The sequence below is a fragment of the Anastrepha ludens genome, chromosome 5 (assembly GCF_028408465.1).
Source record: "Anastrepha ludens isolate Willacy chromosome 5, idAnaLude1.1, whole genome shotgun sequence".
Taxonomy (NCBI): domain Eukaryota; kingdom Metazoa; phylum Arthropoda; class Insecta; order Diptera; family Tephritidae; genus Anastrepha; species Anastrepha ludens.
Genome location: NC_071501.1, coordinates 100,191,518 through 100,210,974, shown reverse-complemented (window position 1 = coordinate 100,210,974; position 19,457 = coordinate 100,191,518). Strand labels below are relative to the sequence as shown.

At 37.0% G+C, this 19,457-nt stretch overlaps 1 protein-coding gene across 2 annotated transcripts in view; it reads left to right on the top strand.

Moving 5' to 3' along the window:
• LOC128864374 (synaptotagmin-1) overlaps window positions 1–19,457 on the top strand; it is a 53,604-nt gene that overhangs the window by 25,890 nt on the left and 8,257 nt on the right. The window contains exon 1 of one of the 2 annotated variants that reach the window (XM_054103999.1): window positions 16,630–16,864. The exons of the other annotated variant lie outside the window; for it this stretch is intronic. The gene's annotated coding sequence lies outside the window, so the exon portion shown is untranslated. Of the gene's footprint in view, window positions 1–16,629; window positions 16,865–19,457 lie in introns of those variants that run through there. 2 annotated transcript variants of the gene reach the window in all.

Sequence of the window (19,457 nt, the reverse complement as noted above, 5' to 3'; positions counted from 1 at the left end):
TTAAAATTTTTACACAATATTTCTGGATATATATACTTTCAAATTATGCAAAAAAAAAAAATGAAAAATTTTAAAGTGACAAAGTAGACTAACCCCTTAAATTTATATATCTAACTCTGCTGAGCGTTTTATTGTCTAAAAAAAGCGAACAGATGCTCAGAATTTTTTATTTAATCTGGCGATTGGTGTCGATATAGTTCGATTACTTGCTAAAGCAGCACGATTGGCATAAGTCGGTGGCTTGCAAGAAATAAAGTTTCATCGTGCGTTTCATCGATATTCTCCAAAATCGTACTAGTTCAGAACTAGTCGATTTCCAGGTTTAATATTGAAAATATGAAAAATTTAATATTGAAACTTAGACTGCTTAGACTTTGTTTAAATTTTGTTGGAGAATTTTTACCTAATTGAAATTGAAATGCAAACTTCAGCGTCTATTACTATGACATTCATAAATTTAATGGCATTGCCTCGAATTGATTGGCCTTTGTTATACGCAAAATTAGTTACGTTATCGGAAGGCAACGTACCCCAGTTATATTTGACACTTATGAAGTACTCGTAGACAGTTGCAGTCTACAAACAGACAAGCAATTTAGCGCGTAAAGGTCAAAATAAAGTTTGCCATCACTCAAAATAGTATTTTTTACTTAACGATGACTGATTTACTAATTTTTTGATTACTCAAAAATAAAAGTGGATGACTCATTTTGCGCCACCTTGTACTAGAAACAGAAATTAACATAAATCAAAATTTTCCATAATTGTTATACACTATTACACAAACATACTTAAATGTGCAATTATATATATGTACATACGCTTTTGTCTATCATCGAATTGTTTTAAATAAATGACTAGTGAATTGACTTTTGTCGCTCAATTAAATTCATTTGATAGTTATTTCCCATGAGTGGCCGTTCATTACAGCTTGCGTCAAAATATCGATTTTGTACCTTTGAAATAATTGAATTGTTTATCACTTTGATCTGCAGAAATATAACGCATTCACACACAATACACACACACACACAATCACTTGTCTCTATGGCAATGCCGTTAAATTAAATTAAATTGAATTTGCTGTCTGTCATATCATTTTATGCGTTGGCATACCAACACCTTTTTGTTAGACTGCATTCTGTGTATGTGGCAAGGACTTACGTACACACATACATACTTGTATATATATATATATATATATATGAATGGACTTGTGCAAACATATCTACGTATATAGTTATTTTGCTTCCTTTTGCAGCTTTAAACTGTTGCGTAAATCTGCTGCCAGCGGCCATATGTTGTAATTACATAGCTGGACAATGTGAAAGCTTTGAAATAGGATTACACACAAACATAGATATTGATTCGGACATATTTGTATGCATACACACATATGTACAAAAACCCAGATAGCCTGCAAGTAGTTGCACGGGAAGAGCTTAACAAATTGTCGCGTCATGTAATAAATAGCAATTAAGGGCGTGACTGCCGATGTGGCTTTGTCTGCGCTGTGTGTGCTTATATATATGTACAATAACTTATAGATATATGCAGTATACAGCAACATATCAATAACAGGCAGCTGCCGTAAGAGATTTTTTAGTTTTCCACCGGCCCGTCGACGCACAGATACCCGTGTAAAGCTCACTTAGAGAAATGCAGCCAATTTTATATTTGAGTCATAAACAATTCAGGGTGGATAAGCTATTAACTGGTAAATTCAAATTTATTAACTGGACTTCGCCTGCGTACAAAATGAAATAAAGAGTGGTTTAGTTTCAAGGGCTGGTGTTGATTTTGAATAAAATACATTTTTTTTTAGAAAATTATTATCATTTCTCTTTATTATGATAATATTGGTATGGCTCAATTATGCACAAAACAAAACATCGGCCAAATAGCCGCCGCGGTCTCGGCGGCACACCTCCATCCGATGGTCCAAATTTTCGATGACGCTGAGGTTCTATGCCGTTAATGTGCCGAATTATTTCATCCTTAAGCTCTTGAATTGTTGCTGTTGCTGACTAATCGACGTACCTACACCTTTTCTTTCAAATAGCCCCAAAGAAAGAAGTTCAACGGTGTCCAATCACATAATCTTGGCGGCCAATTGACATCGCCGCGACGTGAGATTATTCGGCCATCAAATTTTTCGCGCAAAAGAGCCATTGTTTCGTTAGCTGTGTGACAAGTGGCACCGTCCTGTTGAAACCACATATCGTCCACATCCATATCTTCCAATTCGGTCCATAAAAAGTTCCTTATCATTTCACGATAGCGAACACTATTCACAGTAACTGCCTGACCAGCCTCATTTTGGAAAAAATACACTTCTTGTGGGTGCATTGGTTTTTTCGGCAATCACTCTTGGATTATCATTCGCCCAAATGCGGCAATTCTGCTTATTGACGAATCCACTGAGGTGAAAATGTGCCTCATCATTGAAGATGATTTTTTTCGAAAATTGGTCATTCACTGTCAGTGGCGTAACTGCAACATCTGGGGCCCGTGACAAATTCTTATGATGGGGCTCTATCAATAAAAATCGTCACGTTGTACTCAGTTTGATTATCTATCCGTAAAAGTATCTAAAACATCATCGAAGTATAGAAATCGAGCCGTAGAATTTTCAATAGACAGTCAAGTTACATAGCCTGTCTTGTCTCGAGTTTCTTAAATAAGTCTTTATCAAATTTAAATTTAGCTGTAGTCACAGAAATTGTGAGAAATAACGTTAATGCAATGCACACTTCAGGAAAGCTGCAAGACATAAAATAATTTTTTAGTATTAATAATATAAATCAGCAAGGTCTCTAATCCACGACAATTTTTCTATTTCGTCTCTGAAGGTGGATCGAAAACGTAAAATTTCTCTGCCAAATGATTCAGATATGCCTTTTTTGTAAATCTCAACAAATTCTAGAGCATTTTTTAATAGATCAGTGTCATTTAAAACTTTTAACATGGAAGGCTGTAAAACATGGAAATTTTAAACAATTTCATTCATTGGAATTAAACGCAATTTCAGTTGGTTTATGATGTCCAATACTCGATAAAATATATTCACTCTGAACAAACTTTCGGGATCTTGGAGGCGCTCATCTTCGCACAGCTCGTCAAAATGGCGTTTTACCTTCCCCTGACGAGTATTAGACAATTCAGGGGTGATGGACCATTTTTCAGCTAAACTATTTGCTTCCATCTTCAAATTTTCAAATTCATGTCGATACCTTTCCAATACTTCTAGGTATATTTTCAAACGTTTTACGGCATTTGAAATATCGGTGGCTTTAGACTGAAGTGCTTTAGAGGCTGCATCGATAGTAAGTAGGATCTTACAATGGAAAACCAGTAACATAACAAAATTGTAGTTTTCGATCTTCTATTTTAGTGAAACTGCTTCATTTCTTTCATCTGATTTGCAATTTAACAGGTTTGTTTTCGTTAGCGCTTTTTGCACTTCAGCATACCGAACTTTTAAAGCAAAAACGGCATCATAGCGTCCTGCCCATCTAGTAGGGTTTAATGTTTTCAATGTTAATGAATTTGAAGACTCACTTTCTTCATTAGATATCAAACTTGATAAAATATTCCATCTTTTGATACTATGCCCAAAAAAATTATAAATTTGTTGAATTGTTTCAAAAAAAATTTTGCATATCAATAACCTCTCTCACAGCATCATTGAGTATTAGATTTAAATTATGAGCAACGCAGTGAACAAATACGGCATTTGGCTCAACATCTTTTTTGAGTTTTTGAACTCCACCATAAGGCCCTTTCATTGTGTTAGCACCATCATATCCTTGTCCTCGACACTTATTTAGAGGAATGTTTTTGTCATTTATGGATTTAATAATTAGCTTGGACATTGCTAAGGCAGTTTGATCCTTAACCTAATGAAATCCCAAGAATGTTTCTTTAATCACAAGTGCCTTAGGGATCCCATTACAATCTTTTTCGATCAAACAATAACGGTAAAGTTCACACATTTGATCAATTTTTGAAATATCTTGCGTTGTATCGAATATGATAGAGTAGGATGGTGCTTCATTTAGTGCATTTATAAGTGCATTTTCTACTTTTAAAACCAGGACAGAAATTAGCTCATTTTGTATTTTCGGACTTAAGTATTTTATTTGGTCCTTTGGTTTATTTAACAACTCTTGCAAAATCGGATCGTATTTTCCTAATACTCAAAAGTTCCCTTCGGAGCTTGGATAACTGATATCTGCGTTTTCTCTGTGGCCACGAAAGGCTAAATTATATGTTGAAAGTGTCAGAGTAACATCAAGGAGCCTAGAAAGTACTTGTCGACAAAAGGATTTTTCTTTTTTGATCATAGACTCTTGCTCTTCATCGAGTGTTCCATGTAGTCGCCACTGTTGATACGTAAGACAGGAATCCAGATGAATTTTTGATGTGTCTTGTCTTTGTATGCCATCTACAATATGTTTCCAGTCGTCATAGCCCTCAATCCAAACATTTTGTATATTCTTAGATACCCGATTTGCGAATAACCGACACGGTTCACAATACGCACTCTGAAGTATTAAAGAATAGGAAAGCCATGTACGTTCAAGCTTGACACCAGACTTGGAAACAATATAGTAATGTTTTTCTATAAAAGATCTATTGTTACTATCTTTTAAGAAAGGGCCATTAGGTTGCAATGTCCGTTTTCAATCACGAACCTTTTCACTTGATTAGTTACCTCTTTAAAATTACCCTTATCAGTAACATATGGCGAAGACACATACAGATACATTTTTCATGCTGTTGTGGTTGTTCTGGATGTGGATATTCACTGATGTTGGGTGTTGCATCTGATAACACTGATGTACTTTTAGTGAGCTCCGATTCTTCACTTCTGGAGCACTGCTCAATCGATTTTTTAATATTTAAGTCATCATTTTTCAAGTTCTGACTAATTTTAGGTAGCTTTTTATTTTTTCTTCAGTTTCCTTCTTTCTGTTTCGTTTTTCGCTCCCACTTAAATATTTTCTGGAACTAGACTTTTTAATATTTAACTTTCACAACAAACTTTACTTTGCCACTATTTTCATATTCAATAAAATAACCAAATCAAACATACAAATCACCAATCGTTAAAATACTCGCACAAAGAATACTCAATCAGTGAAGCCCTCATAAAAAAAATATCAAATCTGGGATTCCCCTAACATAGTGTGGCCTACTCACCCCCGCAGTAGTGAGACGAAAAAAAAGAACTAAATGGGGAATTCCCCGATTATTAATGCTCACCCGCGCTGCCAACGTTCCACTCCAAAATATGTAGAAACCAATGGATGCATTTTAAAATGAATAAGAACCTGCAATTATCGGTATTTCAATTGACGGGTTTATGACGGTTATAAGTAAGAAAAATTACTTGTCACGCGTGGTTCTCTAAAAAGGAATAAACATCTTTTTGTTAAGCTCGGTTGAAATGTTTAACGATTTATTAATTGGATTTTAAGCAGAATTTATAAAAACATGCTTTTCACATAAAATAAATTACTCATGTACAATATAAAAAAATTCTTGAGCTCGCGGCCTGTTGGCCCGCGGCCCTCTTGAGTCGGGGGCCCGTGGCATTTTGCCACCCATGCCACCCCATTGTTACGCCACTGTTCACTGTTGCCATTTCCTGCCACCATTCTGACCATTGCTCGATTATGTGTCTTTCCAAGGTTCATATTGAGTTAGTCTCAAATTGAAAAATGTTAAATGAAATGCAGAAAAAAACTTGACCCTTAGGTGTGGTTCACATTCAACATTGGCCCTTGAAATTAACTTAATTTATTTCACATTTTTTATTTTTTGGTTTTGTTTTTTTCTTTTAACTAATGTTTTTCTTAATTCAAAGTATGGGTATAACATGTATCCCTAAAAATTCTTTTATGCGGTGGTTTATATATTTTTTCAGTACCGACACAAAAAATATTTCTTTACTAAAACTACTTCTTCACCTTTATATATATTTTTCCATAATTCCTGGAAAAAACATAGGGCCTCAATAAACAAGTTACAATTTCTTTTGTTTGGAGCTATGTAGATGTTAAATTTGACTCCAGGAGCGGCCTGCTCTGTCCGCCTCTACTGCCACTTTTCGCCTCTATGTGTTGTCTGTTCCCCCGCACCTACGGCTTCCTTGGCGATTCCAGTCTAGCGCTGTCCTTGCGATGTCATCCCGTGGTTTGCGCAATGCGTGTCGAATCCATTTCCACTTGCGACACATAATTTCTATGTGAACTGGTATTTGCCCGGTAGCGCCCAAAGATTAACGTTGCTTATAATATCAGACTAGAATATAGGCATTATCTTTCGTAGGAAACGGTTTAGGAAGGATTGCAATGATTGTGATATACTTCTTGTTAAGTTCCATGTTTCACATCCATACAGAACTACTGACTTCACATTGTCATCAAATATTTTCCGTTTTGTGTGCCTGGCGATGTGGGCTAATCTCCTTCCCTTGTCTAGCATGCCAACTGCTACGCATCCCTTAGATGTTCGGTTGCGTATGCCAGTTGTTGATCTACCTTGTTTTGAAATAATGCTCCCAAGGCAGCAAAATTCATCTGTATCTTTAAGCGGCGTGTCGGCAATTTGAAGGGCTTGCGTTTCGGTGGTTTTAATCCGTATTACTTTAGTCTTTGCTATGCTAATTCTTAAACCTGCTTGCGCTACTGCATGGCATACCGCATGTAGTTTCGCTGATGCATCTGAGTATTTGTGCGATAGTTAGCAAATGTCGTCCGAATAGTCTAGGTCTTCAAGCCGGCCGCATAAACCCCAGGAAATGCCCCTGCTGACCGCACACGCTTATCACCTTTCATTTTTGCTTTCAGTAAATTTAATATTTAGACTATACTTTGAATATATTTAGTTAGATTCTTCTTCTTAATTGGCCCGATAACTGCTTAAGCGATAAATAATTATTTATATGGAAATCTGAAATTTCTACTGAAAAATGCAATTTAGTCGGAATGCAATGCTTTTATGGAACTCAATACACTCAGCACAGCTCATACGGCGCATGCTCGATAACGTGAACTAATTCAAACCAAGGCAGTTTACGTTAACAAAGAGGGTTCACGCTTTGGAATGCCCAAAAAGACTAAGTAAATATGTTTTTTCACATTTAAGTTCACATTTTATTCTTATTTTCGTTACAAATTAATTGAAAATTAAGTCATGCGATGGTTTTGTTTAAAAAAATCAGCCATCTTTTTTTGTATTTTCTGTTTTTCTAAAACTTGAAGCACAGCTTTCTCTCTTAACCGTCTTAGCACACTCATATCATTTTGATCGACGTCTTCATAACCAGCCCATATTAACGCCTTGTTGAAAATTTCAACTGCTTCAGTAGGCTTAATTTTCTCCAGTTGCTCTGATACGCTGTCATCATCGGATTCGTCCTCTTGTTGATGATCGTCATCTGCATTGCCCTGCTTCTATCTTCGTTCCATTCATTAATGGCTGGTAAAGTGAATTCAATCCGAAATTTTTAATAAAAAAAGTTTTTTCAATAACCCACACACATATCTTTGAGCACATCTGCGAACACGAATGAACCTCAGGATTTAAACTACTAAGGAGATCGACGGTGTTGCTTATCAAGGTGCGAAGTTCAGCTTCCCGTTTTTCTTTTAAAACCGCCAACGAAACATTATCTTCGGTATCATCATTGCTTACCGCAAAATTTAAAATACTGTTCCAGCACTTAGCTAATGTTGCTTCACCAACACAAAACCAAGTAGCATCCAAAAGATGTATAGCTGTTTTTAAGTTTATTTTTTTCAACGACTCGAGCAAATCAGACTTCGTCGCTGCTATTGAAGCTAAATATAAGGCTGTTTCTGTAATGCAACTTAGAGATTTTTATTGCATTCTGATCTATCGGTTGAATGAGGGGAGTAACGTTTGGTGGCATAAACATTGCCGAAATTTGCCCATTCACCAGGAAACATAAGACAAAACACTCTTTGCAAACCCAAAACCGCGACTGAAATATTTTACTCCTTCCACGCAATTACGAATAAAGTGCCTATTTTATAATTAGGGGACTCCCCAATTTCAGAATTACTTGAGATCAATGTAAACTATTGTACATTCAAATAATTGTAACGTTTATTGTTCATTTTATAGAGCTTTTTGGGTTTGTTCACGTTTTAGAGTAGTCAATGCACAAAAATGTCTGTTCACGTTATCGAGCGTGCGCTGTATAGTATATAGTTTTATTGTTGTGTAAGTTTTTATACTTAGTCTGCCATAAATTCTGTGAACAATTTTGCAATGCATACGGCGAGAACGTATTCGCAGAAAAAAGTTTCGTTATTTTTGCTTTTGTTCGTATGCATTGCCTACTCATAAATTATACTTAGTTTCGTGGAAAAATTCGCTTGTTAACAATGGAGTGGAAAGCTAAGGAAAATCGCATCGCAGTGCCAGTGAGATTTACGAAATGCTGAAAAAACTGAATATTTCGAGAAAGTTTGTTTACAGCACGATCAATCGATTTTCCCAGAAGTCTGAAGTGACAGACAGAAAAATAAGTGGTTTTCCCCGCATGATTCGAACCAGTGCATCCATAAAAGCCGTTCGAGAAAGAATTCGCAGAAATCCCCTTAGAAAGCAGAAAATCATGTCGAGGGAAATAAATGTATCAACCAGATCCATATCAAGACTAATTAGAGTTGATCTCAACATGAAAGCCTTCCGTCCCTTAACTTGTCATCTTGATGACAACGCGCTTGAAGAAAATTGGACTCGACAGATTCAACCAGTTTCTTCGGTGCCACGCGGTCAACGGACACGAAAATATTCTTTTCACAGATGAGAAAATGTTCACTGTTGAAGAAGTCTTTAACCCTAGAACACACACCCGGGTACAAATGTATCCACTTCAACTTTGAAGTGTTGTAACTTCTGAACCGCTATACCTCTATACCGCTAACTTCGGATCTAGGAAGATTATTTAGTTCTGAGTTCAAATTCAAAATTTGAACCAGATCGGACCATTGGTTCAGGAGCTACAGCCTTCCAAACACATTATATATGTAAACACACACCCGGGATACGTTTGTACCCCAATAGTAATAATCCTCATAATAATCAAAAAAAAAACATTTTTTATATTATTTTTTTATTTGAAAAATGAAAAATATTCATTTCACACATTATATTATTGACTTTTATTATAAAAATTATAAAAATGCATTTTATATCTAAGGAAAATCATGGCAAATAGAGCAATTTGTTGATGTGACCGAATGTTCAAGACACATTGGCTTCTTACATTTGGCGCGCAGCTTTCTGGTTTTTCTACGGTGTTTTTCTCTTGTGCGTAACATAAATAGCAAGATCCGGACACAGGTTTTGGCGTGCGCGCTGCGGCAGATGTTGATGCTGCTGTTGACACCATTGATTCCAGCGGTCGATTCAAATATGCTTCAATAGCAATTTTAGTCGAAAATTTGGCGTCACTTGACGATTTATGGCTCTGGCTTCAATAACGGGCATACACAATGCTTCAGCCAAGCTGCGCAGGATCTGCTTACGCTTGTTGTTTGTTCTCCAAGGCAACATAGGGTTATTCAAATCGTAGACAATGTAGGCTGCAAGAGCTGTAATGTCCAACATGTTGAAGAACATCGCTAGTGGCCATCGTTTTGTTTGTCTTTGTGTTGGATATTCCGCAAACATTTGGTCCATTCGATCAACACCACCTTTGGTACGATTATAATATTCAATTATTTCAAGTTTCCCACTGTCAGCTATTTCAGCATCATTATGCACGGCCGAAAGCAAAATTACTGCTTTATTTTTTTTGGGAACATAAGAGCACATTGTCACATTATTTTTTAAGCCAAATGTCGTTGAACCAATTGTCCTGTTTTTGTTCTGCTTCATTTCTTGAGGAATATATGATTTGTTTTTGCGCAAAGTTCCAACGATCGTGAGTTTCCAGGTGAGAAGCAGTTCTGCAACTGGCAAGTTCGTAAAAAAATTGTCCATTGTAATGTTTTGGCCACTTCTTTGGTATTTGGCAGACAAATCCTTCACCACTCGTTCGCCTTGGTTCGTTTCCCTACCAGTTTCTGCTTGGCCAGTGTATATTTGTCCATGCAGTGGATATGCATTTGTGGCATCGCAAATCCACCAAACCTTGACACCATATTTAGCAGGTTTTGACGGTATGTACTGCGTAAACCGTGTGCGTCCACGGTAAGGAAATAATTGTTCATCAATCGTCAAGCATGAGCTGGGCTTGTAATGTGCAGCAAGATTATTGTTCATCATCGTTCACAACTCACTGATCGGTGCTGCTTTATCAGTTAGTAAGCGTGTTGCACGAGTGTTTTTATCGTCAAATCTTAGGAACCGCAATATCGAACAGAAACGGTTGACTCCCATTGTGGCGCGATATAAAGGATAATTTTTGACGCTCCATAAATCTCGAACATGTTCTCCATTGCTATGGTTCGCACCAGTCATAATAAGTATGCCAAAAAATGCATACAGCTCTGTTATTGACACAGGCGTCCATGACTTAGGAGTTGTGTTTGGATGCGCATTGTTGTAAGCATTATAAGTTTCTTTTGCTAACTTATTTGTGTGGCGCATAATTATATCAGCCATTTCAACGTTCATGAAACATTTGAATGTTTGCTCTATTGACAACATTTCAGTGCATCTAGCTGGTCCAGAACGTTCTCTTATAATATTTTGTCTGAATACCTGACGACTTACATTTGGTTCTTTCATCCACTCAGTACCATCACGTGCAACAAATTTTTCGCCACTGGCAGGTAATTCATTATTTTCTTCTACTTCTTCTTCTTCATCGTCTTCTTCATCATCCTCATAGTCCGCATAATCAGGTAATACTTCTGCGGCACTTTGCGAAACTTCAGCATCGTCATCAGCAATTTCAATGTCATTGAATTGAATTTCTTCTTCATCTTCTGAGTCAAAGTCATAGGGAGCGTCATCGTCACAAATTTCATCAAATAAAGATTGTATATATGATTCCCGCTGTTCCTCAGTTAGCCTGCATAATAAAAAAAATTAGTATATGTTTACATTGTTGCTTATTTTACATTTTTTACCTTCTATATGCTGCACTTGATAAATATTCGTTTCTTCTTGAAGTCATTTCGTATCCAGTTATTTATAATTTCAGTTATATTTATTTTCACTTATATTTTCACTTCTTACACTTTTGAGCACCAAAACAATAATGAAAGTATCAACAGGCAGCATTTATAACAACACCTCGTGTGAAAACAACCCTTGCAGCTGCATATAAAATACAAAAACCAGTTATACCAGTGTATTTGCTACCTACGTACCCATACCTTGCGCTACCTTTTTGCACATATCTTTTGGACCAGGTAGAATATTTCAATGAAATAAAAACCAAAATGTGTATTCGTTGTAACTCTACAAGTATATTATTATAAATTATATTATTTTGTTTTGCATTTATCAGGACAACAACAGAAACAAAAATCCACTGTTGCATGTCCAGACTTTATTTGCCCATATCGCTGGAACCAGTAGGAATATTCGAATGAAACAAAAGACAAAATACTTGTTATATATTAAAATATACATTTAAAAAATCATAGAAATCGGTTGAATAAGCATTAAAAAAACCGCAAAATAAGGTCACGGGTACAAACGTATCCCGGGTGTGTGTTTACGTGGTATTTTCTGGGTGTGTGTTCTAGGGTTAGTAAGCAAAACGACAAAATCTATGCTAAAATTCTGAAGACGCAAAAATCGTTGTTTCACAGGTTCAGCCTGTCCACCAGCCGTAATGTTTTGGTGGAGAGTGCCTCGTAAGGGCGTTACATCTCTTCATATCTGCGAAAAAGGGGTTGATACCTGGACAAAAGTGCACCAGGAGGATGTCTTAGACGGCGTGATGAAGCAATCGAGCAGCAGTTGATCTTTCGGTAAGATTTAGCTGCAACCCATAAGGCACAAACCACACAGCATTGGCTAAAAAACAATATTTCTGGGATCATACCCCGAGAAGATTGGCCGTCTGGAAGTCCAGACCTGAATTCATTGGACTACAGTTTGTGGTAAGAATTGAAGAACATGGCCTGTCGGAGAGTCTCAAATAATTTTTGATTAGGGCAGCGGCGCCAATATCCATCGAAACTGTGCGTACTGCAATAGCTGAATGGTCTAATTGTTTGAAGGCTTGTGTAAAAGCAAATGGTGACCATTTCGAATGAAAATTATTTTTTTTTAATGTTTACATGATTAAATTTTTTCTTTGACACCAAATTTTTTTCTTTCCTGGAAATATCTATGCCGTTGTTCCAGCAAAATCTCCCCTAAAAAAACCAAAAATAAAATAGAAAATAGAAAAAATTTCTATGGTATGAATAAATAAACAAAAAGAAAAAAAATCTATGCAAGTTAATATACATATATTACTGTATCTAGGTATCTCCGAGTGAATAAAAAAGAAAATGTTTTCCTGTTTACATATACGTAGGTAAAATACGAGTATAGATTTACGTGGAAGTGAATAAATATATTTTCACTTGCTGCTTTTAGCTGCTGTAGCGATTCTGCTCGCTGTCATCGATTGAGTTTGGTTAATTTTAGATAAGAAAAAGTCTGGTCATGAAAAAAAAACAACGCAATAAAACCCTTTTACATTAGCGTGGCCCTAGACCTCATATCATCCCATAGACAAATAAACGAAACAACAACAATTTAATATTGGTTTTAAATACTTTCCGCAGCAGCATTGCCAGCAGAGCCCATCCGTCGAAATTAGAGCCAACTCCTCTCCTACCACTTATCCACTTTGGTCAGGCCTGCCAGCACCTCAACCGCATACCGGGTGTGTTCACAAAAATATGCGCTAACACGTTGCCCATATTGTGTATCATACTCCCTGCAGGGGAAAACTTGAACTTCTGAGTCTAACATCTGGTCCAGAACTGGTACGTTTTCACCAATTGGGAATCACTTCGCTACGCATGTTGCATAAGGGTACTTGCTAACTGTCTTCAGCGTTTGACGGTGGCAAGGAAGAAAAGTGAAAGCAGGCAATTGGCCTTCTTGCATACAAAATACGACTGTGGCGTCCTCAGAGTGATGACGACAGCAACTGATGCAGTAAACGAGTGGTGCAAGTCCCGATTTTATTATCAATTAAATGAAACCAGCGCAAGTAAGTGTAACGAAGGCACCACTAGCAGTACCTTGGAGCAACTTTCCACGGATTGCTCTACATTTTGCAGATCTTGACTTTGTCTACTTGGCTTTGCGTTTTTCACCTGCTTGAGGAATACTACGTGACAATTAGCAGTTTAATAAATGTCTCTAAATAATGCGCCATGAATGGTATGAAAATCCAAAGCCTTGCATAATATGTTGGCAATACCCCATATCAGTTATTTAACTCACTGTTGATCAGCCAACTTAGCTCAAGGGGTTAGTATCAAAGCACAATTTTTTTAGAAAAAACCTTACATTTGTATTAAAGTTAGTATTTGATTTAAGCTTTTTTCACACGAATATTGACTCCAGATACTATTACGAAAAACTTTTTGTTTTGCTACAGGGTGGGCCATATAGCGTTTGCTTTTTGAATCACCTATTTTTTTTAAAATGGTAACACAAATGACATGTCAAATGTGTTCATAATTTACTTAAAGGTTTGACATTTAAGAAATGGGTCGCTATACGCTTGAACAAAATTGGGAAATATTGTAAAACCTATTTCCAAAGTGGTGAGTCTTCTTCTTCTTTTCTGATTTTCACATCGGTGGCTACGTCAATAAGCAAAATTGTCGGATTTGGGGCTCAGAAAATCCACACCTTACTGTAGAAAAGCAAATGCATCCACAAGGAGTCACTCTTTGGTGCGGTTTTTGGTATGGCGGCATCATCGGGCCATTTTTTTTGAAAATGAGCGAGGAGCCGCGGTTATAGTAAATGGCGAGCGTTACCGTGACATCCTCAACGAGTTGTTTCCAAAAACTGAAGAGGATGACGTGGACGACATTTGGTTTTAACAGGACGGTGCAACTTGTCACACTGCCAAAGTTACACTCGAACTTTTGGCTACCGTTTTTGAAAACCGAATAATCAGCCGAAATTCCGATATCAATTGGCCGCCTCGGAGCTGTGATTTAAGTCCGTTGGACTATTTTTCGTGGGGAGCCGTTAAGGGCTATTGCTATGCGAACCATCCATAGACGATTGATGCTTTAAAACACGAAATCGAAGTTGCATTCATGAAATTGGAGCCCAAGCAATCGAAAATGTGTTTGAAAATTGGGTTGATCGAATGGCCTACTCTAGAGCCTGTCGTGGCAGTTATTAGAACGATATTATTTTTTATTCATAAATGACAATGTTCAATCTTCAAAATAAAAAAAAAAGTTTGCTAAAATATTGATTCGTTTTTTTTTTTTTATAGCCAATTCAAAAAGCAAATTTTACATGGCCCACCCTATAAAACAAATACGGCTGATATGGCCGCTTGAAGTAATTCCTATTAAAGCGACGGTTGACAAGATATTTCATGTTCACAGGATTTGTAGAAAATGAAATAAAAATAATAATTAATACACAGTATTCGGACCACCTTCTCAGTAACAAGATAATCTACTCTTAATTCAATTAGACTGTTCATATTTATTTCCATCATTTTCATTTTCTGTTCGTTTAATTTTAGTTTATTACTTTTGAGCCATGCTCGGGTTGGCAGCTAGACGATTAAGGTCACTGGGTGCTCCTTTCTTCGACAGCTAGGGCAGCGTTCTAACCTAAATCCCATCAACCTTCTCAGTTAGCTTTAGGTGGCTGTAGATGTCTGCCGCTTGTTGGTCTCCGCATGGTATCAAAACAGTGCTCTAGTGCTACTTGAGGAGTGCCAGTCTGGTACTTCAACCATTTCACCTACTTACTTACCTTTGACCTATACATTTTTTTGTTAAATGTCATACATTAGTGTGTTTTCGTGCTCAAAGCAATTTTTTTTCTTTTGCATATGTTCGGGTGTCATCTGAGTACTCATCCACTCGTTTATTAGGCAGTCTACTGCGGTTCCACATGAATTTTTCTTGAAGAAACGAAATTGGAATTTCGAGTGTGGGTTATTTTTGCCCCTATATTCTTCAAGGTATTTTTGAATACTTTTACAAATAGCTTCTCAAACGGTTTTAAGCTAATGATTAGTCTGAGTTTTTTGCATTTTGTATCTTTATATATAAATTTTTTTTTTTTGATCCCTTCATTGGGTCTTTCTACGTTGATAAGAATTTATTTTCGTATAAGTAATAGTGAGGTATTACGGAAACTGAGGGTGTTGTGGGTCTCAACTAATAATACATTTGGACTGATGCTATCAAAATCAGATTGTTTTTTTAGAGATTCACCTACTGGCCATCAATTGGCCCTTAAATTTGCGGGACATTTTTTTTTAAATTTTAATATTCTAAGAATATCTGCCGTTCGGAGTTAGCTTAAAATTGTAGGTCTCTCCATTTGTGGAACAACAACAAGACGCACTCCACAAGTAAGATGAGTAGGAGCTCGATCAAATCATGAAACGTTCTACCATCAACCAAATAGTCAGCGCACTCGCGTATCAGTACTCACGTCGCTGTTGACAGTTATGATTTCAAGGTTGTAAGATACCTCGTTTTTTCTGGGAACTAACATTAAAACCGATAATTATGACAGCCTTGAAATCCAACGTAGAGTCTCTCTTGCGAACAAGTGATAGTTTGGAACAAGTGGGCAATTCGGTAGTAAAGTTCTCTCCCAATGAGAAAAACTAACAGTTTAGGCCCAATGTTGTTCTTGCCTAGCCCCGTCCATCCCATCTCCTGAATAGCAGTGATGTCAGCCTTCACTCTCACGAGAACATCAATCAGCTGGGCAGAGGCACCTTCCCCATTAAGGGGCCAGACTTTCCAAGTGCATGCCCTCATCATGGCCCTTAGTTCGTCATCAGAATAAGCAGTTCTCGTCCGACGCTTTGTTGTCGTTTTCATTGGGGAAGCATTTTTACGTGGCGGGTCCCAAACCCAGCCCACAACCAGATATCCTGGGATGCCTTCTCATATTAGCTCGCTCTCCAATGAATGTTCCGGAGCAACCCAGAGGATACTTGGGTGAAGCCTAGAAGTTGTGAGCTGCTTGGATCGTATGTAGAAGAATCGTCCACTCCCAAGCGAATGGCAATCAGAGACTCTTCTTCTACACTCGGAACCATCTTCCGTGTTACATAATCAATCAAAATTTATAAAGTTTTCGGATATTCTCGTACTGACCAACTAAATGACAAAGTGGTGTGTAAACAACATTAGTTTTCCAGAGAAGCAGAAACGTTACGAACTAGTCATAAATCCACTTGAATTACACCAGCTCGGCGCAAGAGGATTTCCCTACAGGGATATTAAAATAAATTAGCGGCAGTTTGTGTGTTTGAGTGTTAATGTACAGTTGCTTTTTTTGTGTGTTTGTTATAGATTTTCCATTTAATAGCGACGTGCTGCTATTATGTATTTTTTATATTATGAATTTACTTATCGGAAAAGCGAAAATGTGTTCGAAATCACGACAGTTATGAACGACAAGCACTTGCGTAGAAGTGGTGAAAGCTGACAAAGCGTCCGAAAGGTTGTAAAAAATGTGCGAACAAAACGTGTAGCTCATGAATATAAAGAATAATCAAGTGAAATTGTGTTAATAAAAAATGTACATACATTTATGAGAAAACACGTGTTGGCGTCGCCTGTTGCTCCACGTAAACGAGGGTACCCACATAAGCTACCATAAAACTTGCAAACACTTTTGCTTTGTTGTTGTATGTATATTTTATTTAGCAAGTACTTGTAATCCTATTGTATGCACTGCTTTTGCTTCAGGTCTAAAACGTGCGATTTATCAGAGTATTTGCACTTTTTGCACTGCCGTGCACGGCCCAGCGCACGAGGGTGCTGCAATTTTCTTCACATTGTTTTTAACAGTAGAAGGGGAATCGTGGTGGATTTACGAGGAAACTAACAAAAGTTTAGTAAATTGAATTGAAAAAAAGGATACAGTTTTTTTAGTTTAATTTTTGTTTTTAATCTTCTCTATTTTTTATCTGCTCCACACAATCACCCTTAACTTCAATGCATTTTACATTTTGCATTTTACAATACATCTGTAAGTCACAGTTACACAGTTGAAAACACATACTTTTTTTTTTTTTTTTTAAATTAATTTTAAAATATCGAGTTAGCAGATTTTTATTAGCGAAAATCATTTTTTGATAAACAAATACCACGAAAAAGTGCAAAAGCGAAACAAAATTTATTCAGGGATACCTCGAACAATGTCCCCTTTAACAAGTTGTATTTTTATATTTTTTTCCCCATGATTCTGCTGCGCGTTGTAAGGTATTCGTAAAACAAAACAACAAACAAAGAATTTGATCGTTGCATTATTAAACACTACCTGTGTAGCTAAAACAATATCTTTAACAATATCCATTTTTGTTTATTGTCCACATTTTTGAAATCCATTAGTTCAATACATTTTTCATGGATCTTTCCATATCTCTGGCAACTGTTTTGATTCTTTACTGTCATTAAAAAATGTTTGTTTCAAATTTTTACCAAGTTTCCTTTTCACTATTTAATACTTATAAATATTGAGCTGGAATAATACTGAACATTTTTCCGCACTAGAACATTTTTTAACTTAGGGAGCCCCCTATATACAGGGAGAACGATATGAAGTATTACAAACTTCCCACTGCTTGTATCTGTAAAACAGCTAATGACATCAACGTCAAAATTGTTCTTATGACAGTTCAATATATTGTTTATAAGCCATCAAAAGCATTTGCCTCTCAGTTTTGTTGAATTTTTTTTTTCTGTGATGGAATTCAAACGCAATAGTGTGATTGCGATATATTTGGCTGGAAAATCACAACCAGCCATTGTCCGTGAGGTCAGTCACCTCAAAATGACACAATGACACTGGTAGCATTGCAAAACGCTATGGAGGTGGACCAAAAAAAACCGCAACAACGGCAGAAATGGTTCGGAAAGTGACTTGAACGAAATCTACCTCGAAGTGGAAGAAAAATGGCCAAAGAACTGACAATATCGCAAGACAGCATTCGACGCATATTGAAAAATGAGCTCAAGGTCAAGGCTAACAAGTTCCAAAAAGCACACGATCTTTCAACCCAGCAAAAAACAGTTCGATGCGAAACAGCAAAGGCGTTGTTGCGCTTGCACGAACGTGGCGACTTTCCTAACATTGTGTTTTCTGATGAAAAAAATTTCCCAATTGAGCAGTTCATAAACACTCAAAACGATCGTGTTTACTTGACCGAACGCTCATACGAGGAATTTGAGCCTACGTATGGCCACTCGAAGCAATTTCCCATCGCAAGTAATGGTTTGGGACGCAGTGACCGCTGATGGACACTCTCCAATCGTTTTTATCGAGCCCGGTGTCAAGGTGAATGCGACTTATTATCGGGAAAATGTTTCAGAAGCTGCTTTAGAGCCGTGGACACGCAAACATTTCGGTCGTAGACCATGGACGTTCTAACAGGACTCGGCACCGTCTCATAAAGCTCGAGTGAACCAAGAATGTTTAAAAAATCATGTTCCACACTTCATTTCGACCACATAACGGCTTTCGAATCCGGCAGACGCAAATCCGATGGACTATTCCATCTGGTCCATTTTGGAGAGCAAGGTGAGGACTAAAAAATATGCCAGTATGGATGTGCAGGCAGCGTGCAACTCCTTTTTTGACCGATTGAAGGCTATAGTCAAGGCAAAAGGTGGTCATATCACGCTAAAGTAAATATAGGTTAAAATTGTAATCATTTTCGAACAATTTTGTCTTTGAAATCAATAAAAACTAATTTCACACAAAAAAGTGATGGCGCTCTAAATAGGTAACACTTCATATCGTTCACCCTGTAGATTTTGTAAGAGATACATGCTAAGGTTTTAATTCTTATGGTTGCCTTAGATCTTTTTGGTAATAGGACTATGAATAAGTTCGTTACGGTTTTACAACAGATGGCGTAACTTGATTATTATTCCATCGATCCACATTTCCAAACATTCATTGGAGAGCTACTGTCGTAAGGCACAAACGTCAGTATAAGTTTTTTATTTGAAGCGTAAACAACAATATTTTTACCACACTTGAAAATGTCGAATTTCGTGCCAAATAATGTGTTTTTGCGGGGAATTCTTCTTCATTATTTTAATATGAAGAAAAAAGCAGCCGAAAGTCATCGTATCTTGGTGGAAGTTTATGGTGAGCATGCTCTATCTGAGCGAACGTGCCAGAAGTGGTTTGCACGCTTTAAAAGTGGTGATTTTGGCTTGGAAGACGAAGAACGCGAGGGTGCGCCGCCAAAGTCCATGGATACCGAATTG